This window comes from Gossypium hirsutum, chromosome A02 (genome assembly GCF_007990345.1).
Source record: "Gossypium hirsutum isolate 1008001.06 chromosome A02, Gossypium_hirsutum_v2.1, whole genome shotgun sequence".
Classification (NCBI taxonomy): domain Eukaryota; kingdom Viridiplantae; phylum Streptophyta; class Magnoliopsida; order Malvales; family Malvaceae; genus Gossypium; species Gossypium hirsutum.
Window position 1 is genome coordinate 101,266,073 of NC_053425.1, and position 9,331 is coordinate 101,275,403.

General features: G+C 37.3%; 2 non-coding genes across 2 annotated transcripts; both read right to left on the bottom strand.

Annotated features, from left to right (window-relative positions):
- Window positions 1-595: 595 nt before the first annotated feature.
- LOC121217484 (small nucleolar RNA R71) lies at window positions 596-702 on the bottom strand. Its single transcript, XR_005913568.1, has one exon. It is a non-coding gene; the product is annotated as a small nucleolar RNA R71 (small nucleolar RNA).
- A 6,975-nt stretch (window positions 703-7,677) lies between these two features.
- On the bottom strand, window positions 7,678-7,784 carry LOC121217041 (small nucleolar RNA R71). The gene has a single exon (XR_005913250.1). It is a non-coding gene; the product is annotated as a small nucleolar RNA R71 (small nucleolar RNA).
- Window positions 7,785-9,331: the final 1,547 nt, after the last annotated feature.

Sequence of the window (9,331 nt, forward strand, 5' to 3'; positions counted from 1 at the left end):
GTTTTTATAGTTTATAACCAGTAGAAACCCGTTAGGACCTCTACTTTTTTATAATGAGTTCGAAAGCATAGCTCGCAGAAATCGAAGGAAAATAAGGTGAATCCTACGATACATAGAGGAAAGGTAAGAGGACGATATTCAAACCATAACCGAGGAGATGGCTGATAATCAAAATAATCCGTTACCTCTAGTAGTTGTTGCAAACCCAGTAGACCAGAATCCTGCTACTCGCGCTATGTATGATTATGCTAAACCTACACTAACAGGAACTGGATCGAGTATAGTTAGGCCTACTGTTGCTGCAAATAATTTTGAACTGAAACCTAACACAATTCAAATGATACAACAGTTTGTTTAGTTTGATGGTTTGCAGGACGAGGATCCAAACACTCATTTAGCAAACTTTCTAAAATTCTGAGACACTATTAAGATCAATGGCATTTCTAACGATGCCATTCACCTTCGGTTGTTTCCATTCTCATTGAGGAACAAAGCTAAATAGTGGTTAAACTCATTACCACGAGGGTCAATCACAGCTTGGGAACAAATGACCAAAAAATTTTTACTAAAATATTTTCCACCAGCTAAAACGGCTAAACTAAGGAATGATATTTCTTCTTTTGTGCTGATGGATTTAGAAAGACTTTATGATGCATGGGAGAGATACAAGGATCTATTGAGAAGGTGCCCTCACCATGGGTTACCCCTTTTGCTACAAGTTCAAACTTTCCACAACGGTTTGAATCCCTCAACTAGATAGATGATTGATGCAGCTGCTGGTGGGACTATTAATAATAAGAACCTGAAGAGGCTTACGAGTTTATAGAAGAGATGTCGCTGAATAATTATCAATGGCAAGTCATGAGGACAAAGCCAACAAAAGCAGCCGGCGTTTTTAACATCGATTCGATCACTATGCTCTCTAATCAGGTAGAACTTTTGAATAGAAAAATTGATGGTTTACTTAGCTCTTCACAGGTTCATCCAGTAATGCAGTGCGATGCAAGTGGAGGTGGAACGAGCAATTTAGACTATCCATCCTACGGCTCTACCATGGAGAATGAGCAAATGAACCATATGGGTAATAATCCTCGACCTCAAAATAATTCTTATAGTAACACTTACAACACAGGTTGGAGGAACCACCCAAAATTTTCATGGGGAGGCCAAGGAAATCAAAGACCACCACCCCCTCCAAGTTTCCAACAACAACCGTACCCGCCAGAGAAAAAGTTGAACCTTGAGGAGATGATGACAAAATTTATATCAGTAGCGGAAACTCGTTTTCAGAATACTAAAACTACACTTAAGAATCAACAAATATCAATTCAAGGACTCGAGAATCAATTAGGACAGCTGGCTAAGATGATTTCAGAGAGACCACTAGGGAGCCTACCTAGGAATACCGAACCCAATCCAAAAGAGCATGTGAAAGTAGTTACATTAAGGAGTGGGAAGGTGTTAGCTGAATTTGAAAAGAAGCTGCAACTAGAAGTTGACAGAAAAGAAGGTGAGGAAGAAAAACCCAAAGACAATGAAAAACTGGTGTTGAAGGAATATAAAGCACCAACCCATACCCAGCGAAGTTGAAGAAAGACTGCATGGATGCACAATTCGATAAATTTTTTGAACTTTTTAAACAATTACATATTAATTTACCTTTTATTGAAGCTATCTTGCAGATGCCTGCATATACAAAATTTTTAAAGGAGCTTCTAACAAATAAAATGAAGTTTTTGTCTATAGTGGAACTCAACGAGGAATGCTCGGCCATACTCTAAAATAAACTGCCAACCAAACTGAAAGATCCAGGAAGTTTTACTATTCCCTACTTAATTGGTAGTTTGAATGTTGAGAAGGCACTAGCTGATTTAGGCGCTAGTATTAATTTGATGCCATATAAAATGTTTAAACAACTTGGTCTTGGGGAACCAAAACCTACCAGGATGAGTATTCAACTAGCTATTAGATCTGTTAAATATCCTAGGGGTTTTATAGAGGACGTACTTGTAAAAGTAGATAAATTTATATTCCCTGTTGATTTTGTTGTGCTAGACATGGATGAGGATGTTGAGGTGCCTTTAATTTTAGGTCATCCATTTTTAGCCACTGCTAGGGCTGTTATTGATGTGGGTGATGGTAAACTTGTGCTTGGAATAGGTGACGAAGAGATTATTTTTAAAATTTATGATGTTATGAGATTTTCTAGGGAACAGGATGACTCATGTTATTTCATTGACTCTATTGATAATGCTACTCAAGACTCTTTATAAGAAATTGTACATAAGGACACGTAGGAACTGTGTCTTGCCCAAGGAGAGGAGGTAAATGATGATGATTTTGAGATAGGTAAGATAAAAGCTAAATTAAATTCCAGTGAACCTTCATTGAGACAGAAGAGCTACGAGGGTATTGAGGTAAATAATGAATTAAAATTAAAATCCTCTGTTGAAGAACCACCTAAATTGGAATTAAAGCAATTACCAAATCACTTGGAATACGCGTTTCTTGGAGATATTTCCACATTACCAGCAATTATTGTTTCAGATTTACAGCCAATCGAAAAAGACGAGTTACTCAAAGTATTAAAGGAGCATAAAAGAGCCATAGCGTGGAAGATTTCTGACATTAGAGGGATTAACCCATTAACCCTTCTTTTTGCACACATAAAATTTTAATGGAAGATGAATTCAAACCCTGTGTGCAAGAGCAAAGACGGTTGAATCCTAACATGGAAGAAGTTGTAAAAGCTGAGGTATTTAAACTTCTAGATGCTGGAATTATTTATCTAACCTCTGACAGTTCCTGGGTAAGTCCTGTGCAGGTTGTTCCTAAGAAAGAAGGCATGGCTGTTGTGGCTAATAAGAAGAACAAGTTAATTCCAACACGAACAGTCACGGGATGGAGAGTCTGCATTGACTATAGGAAATTGAATGATTCCATAAGAAAAGATCACTTTCCTCTACCATTCATTGATCAGATGTTGGAAAGATTATCTGGACACATGTATTATTGTTTCCTAGATTGACTCTTCGGTTATTTCCAAATCCCAATAGCTCCTGAGGACTAGGAGAAAACGACATTTACATTTCCATACAGTACAGTTGCATATCGACGAATACCTTTTGGATTATGTAATGCTCCTGCTACTTTTTAGGGATGCATGTTGGCTATTTTTGATGAACTCGTGGAAGATATTATGGAGGTATTCATGGATGACTTCTCGGTATTCGGTAACTCTTTCCATCTCTGCCTTAAAAATTTCTTGTACTGAATTAGGAATATGTCACTTCATGGTTCGTGAAGGAATTGTGTTAGGCCACAAAATTTCTAGCAAAGGAATCGAGGTTGATAAAGGAAAGGTTGAAACTATTGAGAAACTACCTCCCCCTAATTCAGTTAAGGCTATTCGTAGTTTCTTAGGTCATGCTGGATTTTATAGATGATTTATTAAAGACTTTTCTAAAATAGTTAAGCCTTTAACAAATTTGCTAAAGAAAGATGTACCTTTCAATTTCAATCAGGACTGTTTAGAAGCGTTCAATACACTTAAGGATAAATTAATTAACGTTCCAATTGTAGTTGCATCTGATTGGAATTTACCTTTTGAACTAATGTGTGATGCAAGTGATTTTCCAGTAGGAGCGGTTTTTGGACAGTGGAAAGACAAACACTTTCAACCGATTTATTATGCTAGCAAAACATTGATAGCTGCACAAGAAAATTATACGACGATCGAGAAAGAATTATTGGCTATAGTTTTTGCATTCGATAAATTTAAACCATATTTAACATTATCTAAAATTGTCGTTTACATTGACCATTCAACTCTTCGATACCCCCTTACTAAAACAGTTGCAAAACCTCAACTAATAAGATGGATTGTATTGTTGCAGGAATTCAATTTAGAAATTCAAGATAAGAAAGGAGCAGAAAATCTTACAGCAGATCATCTATCCAGATTAGAAAACCCACATCTCAATGACCTGAACGAATAGGAGATAAATGACTCAATCCCTGAAGAACAACTTTTTTCTATCTCTGACTCTGTGGAACCTTGGTTTGTAGACATTGCGAATTATTTAGCCGCTAACATTATACCAAAAGGGTTGACACATCAGCAAAAGAAGCAATTCTTCACTGATGTGAAAAACTATTTTTGGGAAGAACCTTTTCTTTTTCGTATATGTGCAAATCAAGTAATTCGAAGATGCGTTACAAAGACAGAAGCGATTAAAATTTTGGAGCATTGCCACTCAGGACTGACTGGGGAACATTACAGTGGAATTAAGACCGCACATAAAAAACTCGAATCAGGTTTTTACTGGCCCACACTATTCAAAGACGCCAACAGGTATGTTACTACTTGCGATAGATGCCAACAAACAATTAATATCTCTAAACGTGACGAAATGCCCCGAACGTACATGCTTTCATGTGAAATATTTGATGTATGGGGTATTGATTTCATGGGTCCATTCCCTAGCTCATTTGGGAATAAATACATATTAGTAGCCGTTGATTATATGTCTAAATGGGTTGAAGCCCAAGGCTTACCTACTAATGATGCTAGAGTAGTGGTGAAGTTCCTTAAGAAACTTTTCTCTCGATTTGGCACACCTAGAGTAATCATCAGTGATAGGGGCACTCATTTCTGTAATACTCAATTTGATAAAACCCTTAAGAAATATGGAGTTTACCACAGAACAGCTACCCTTTGCCATCCTCAAACTAGTGGACAAGTTGAAGTTGCTAATCGAGAACTTAAACGTATTCTAAAAAAAATTGTAGAGTCAAATAGGAAAGATTGGGCAAAGAAAATAGATGATGCTTTAGGGGTCTATAGAACCGCTTTTAAGACACCCATAGGAACATCCCTTTACAGACTTATTTATGGGAAGAGTTGTCATTTACCGTTTGAATTGGAATATAAAGCATCTTGGGCTATAAAATTTCTAAACTTTGATCGCAAACTCGCAGGTGAAAGGAGATTGATGCAACTGAACGGGTTAGATGAATGGCAAGCAATTGCTTATGAGAATTCACAAATATACAAAGAAGCAACAAAGCGCCGCCATGATGCTCGCTTAAAGCAAAACAAACAATTTGAAGTTGGAGATCTTGTCTTGTTATACAACTCAAGGCTTAAATTGTACCCTAGGAAGCTTAAATCACGATGGTTAGGTTCTTTCGTCGTCCAAACCGTCTTTCCATATGATACAGTAGAGGTAAGTCACCCAACTCAAGGAACTTTTAAGGTAAATGGACATCGACTTAAACTTTATAACGGTGAGGATTTCAAAGATAAAGGAGAGAAGCTACAGCTCCGCGAACCTAAAACATAGCTACTAGGTAAAGTCAAGCATAGACTCTAAATAAGCGCTTCTCGAGAGGCAACTCGAGCACTAACCCTACTAAATAACTTAGTTTGTTTTTCCTTTTTTGTTTTATAATCTGACTACAGGTATTTTTGGCACACACGGCTTAGCACATGGACATGCTTTCGGCCGTACGATCCCCACAGCCAAGAGACACGGGCGTGGCCATCGTCGTGCTAAAACAGGACAAACATTTTTCCCAAGACAGAATGGCACACGGCCTGTGATAAATAGCCACGGCCGTGTTGATAAACCGTAAATTATACATATTTTTATTCCATGTTTAATGCATTTTATGGATGATTTCTCATTAGAATTGGTGAATTCGATGCTCCTAATGCTTTAATTTCATGTTCTATACTTAGGAGAGCATAGGAGAGTGAAAGGAACGAGAAACGGGCCAAAAACGGAGAAAATGGGCCAAAGTATAAAATCATCACTATCTGGACCTCCTCACACGGGCAGACCACACGGCCGTGTCAATTTGGCAGGCTCGAACAGGGCCTGAAGTAATCGAACACGGGCGTGTGCCACGGGTGTGTCCCTATTAAGCCCAAGTTGAGTCCAATTCAGAAAAGCCTAATTTTGAGGTCTTTTAGGCATTCCAAAGCCTATAAATACACCCCAGAGAAGGAAGAAAACGAGACGGAGAATAGGGAGTAAGGAATTACTCCAAGGAAGCCGATTGATCCATCTCAGAAGTCGGATTCATAATCAAGACTGAAGATCTCTCCTCAATTTCCCTTCAGGAGTTTTGGGTTTTCTTTATGTTTTGTATTCTTTATTCTTCTGAGATGTTTTTTTATTTAGTTATGAACTAAAACCCCTAAAAACCTAAGGGGAATGAAACCTAAGACGAATCTTGTTATTATTTTCTGAATCGTATGACAAATATTTAAACTTGTTCTTAATTATGTGTTCTTAATTCTTGTTTTGATATCCCAGGATACTGATTCAAGGCAAGCTCTTATTCAGAGGAGGAATAGACCCTGTCTAAGAGTACATTTGTCATAATTAAGCGGAGTTGATTGCGCGCCCAGACATAGGGTGACAAGATTTTGCCGGATTAGGGTGAAACCTAATAAGAAGATCCATAGATCGAGTTAATGCAACCCTAGAGTGTTAATTAGAGAAAAGTCTTGGTTATTCAATCTAGGGATTAGACATTATTAGTCTTGAATAGGGATTATAACATAACTTAGGGATCTCTATGGAACAAGTTGAATGAATAAATCGTCCGTTTCGGAGGCAGAATAACAAGTAAAGTCTAGGTGGATTTTTCCTTAGGTATTGTCTTAATCAATCGATTTTCCCCAAAAGCAATTCCCCAATTCTTTTCTTTGTGAGTTCTTAGTTTAGATAATTAGTTAATTAAAACAAAACCTCTTTATTCTTAGGCTAGATAATAAAAAAACAGTCATACTAGTACTTTTAGTTCCTTTGGGTTCGACAATCCGGTCTTGCTAAAACTATACTACTGTTCGATAGGTACAATTGCCTACATCGCAATAATAGTTAGTTCAAGAACGAGTAATTATAAATCTTTAAAACCTATCACGAAACCTCGCGATCAAGTTTTTGGCGCCGTTGCCGGGGAACTAAGATATTAGGCACGCTCAATTTTTATTACTTTAGCCATTTATTTTTCTTGCAATTTAATTTAATTTTAGTATTATTATTTTTTATTAACTTACTTTTTCTTTCTCTTGGCAGGTTTTTATAGTTTATGACTAGAAGAAACCCGTCAGGACCATTACTTTTTAACGAAGAAATCAATCGTATAGTTTGAAGAAATCAAAGAGAAATAAGGCGAAGCTTATGATACACAAAGAACAAGCAAGAAGACAATACTCAACCCCCAATCAAAGAGATGGTTGAAAACCAAGACAATCAGCTACCTCCTGCAATTGTGGCTAATCAAAATCCTGCTCCACGCACTATGTATGATTATGCTAAACCTTCTTTAACAGGAATTGAATCTAGCATAGTTAGACCTGCTATAGTTGCAAATACTTTTGAATTAAAACCTAACACTATTCAAATGATACAGCAATTTGTTCAGTTTGATGGTTTGCAGGATGAAGATCCCAACGCTCACTTAGCAAACTTTCTAGAATTTTGCGATACATTTAAAATAAATGGCATTTCTGATGATGCCATTCGTCTTCAGTTATTCCCTTTTTCATTAAGGAATGAGGCTAAACAGTGGTTGAACTCGTTACCACGAGGGTCAATTACTACTTGGGAACAAATGACTAAAAAATTCTTACTAAAATATTTTCTGCCAGTTAAAACGGGTAAATTACGTAATGATATCTCTTCTTTTGTACAGATGGATTTAGAAACCCTTTAAGATGCATAGGAGAGATACAATGACTTACTAAGATGGTGCCTTCACCATGGGTTACCGCTTTGGCTGCAAGTTCAAACATTCCACAATGGTCTGAATTCTTCGACTCGGAAAATGGTTGATGCAGTTGCTGGCAGAACTATCAATAATAAAACACTTGAAGATGCCTATGAGTTTATTGAGGAGATGTTACTGAATAACTATCAATGGCAAGTCATAAGGACAAAGCCAACGAACACAGCCGGTGTTTATAATGTTGATTCGGTCACCATGCTGTCAAATCAGGTAGAACTCTTAAATAAAAAGATTGATGGTTTTCTTAGTTCTTTACAAGTTCACCCAGTAATGCAGTGCGAAGCAAGTGGCGGTGGAACAAGCCATTCGGAATATCAACCTTATGTCCATAACATGGATAATGAGCAACTAAACTACATAGGTAATAATCCTCGACCTCAAAACAATCCATTTAGTCACATTTACAATGAAGGTTGGAGGAACCATCCAATTTTTTGTGGGGAGGCCAAGGAAATCAAAGACCACAACATTCTTTGGGTTTCAGCAACCACCCTACCAATAGGAAAAGAAGCCGAACCTTGAAGAGATCCTCTTAAAGTTTATATTGGTGTCAGAAACTCGTTTCCAGAACACCAAGACATCACTTAAGAATCAACAAGTATCGATCCAAGGGCTCGAAACTCAGATAGGTCAGCTTTCTAAACTAATCTCCGAATGACCACAAGGTAGTTTGCCAAGTAATACTGAGCCCAACCCAACGGAACAGCTCAACATGATTAATGTTCCAGATGAAGAAGGATTTGTGGAGCCTGAACCAGAATCGCAGCTAGAAACTGTGGTAAGCAAAGGTCAAGGTGAGGTGGATCAAAATGCAAACAAATCAGTGAATGTCGAATATAAACCTCGTGTACCATACCCCAACGCAACAAGGAAAGACTGCTCAGATGAACAATTTGGTAAATTTCTTAAACTCTTAAAAAAATTACATATTAACTTACCGTTTATTGAAGCTCTATCGTAGATGCCAAATGCAATGAAATTTTTAAAAGAGCTTTTAGCAAATAAGTGGAAGTTGGACGTGGCGTCGCATGTGAAGCTAAACGCAGTGTGCTCAACTATTTTGAAAAATAAGCTATCGAACAAACTACAAGATCCAGGGAGTTTTACGATTCCTTGCTTAATTGGTAGTTTAGATGTTAATAATGCATTAGCTGATTTAGGGGCTAGTATCAACGTCATGCCTTTTAAAATGTTCAAGCAACTAGGTCTCGGGAAACCCAAACAGACTAGGATGAGCATTCAATTAGCAGATAAAACTATAATATTTCCTAGGGGTATTATTGAAGATGTGCTAGTCAAAATCGATAAATTTATATTTCCCGTTGACTTCATTGTTTTAGACATAGAGGAGGATAGCAACACTCCTTTAATTCTGGGAAGGCCCTTTTTAGAAATTTCTAAAACAATTATTGATGTTGGCACAGGTGAGCTCACGCTTCGCGTAGGAGACGAAACACTCACCCTTCAAGCTCGTAATTTTGACAATACATCGAAAATTGAAGTTGATCGTCTAAACCATTCTATTAAA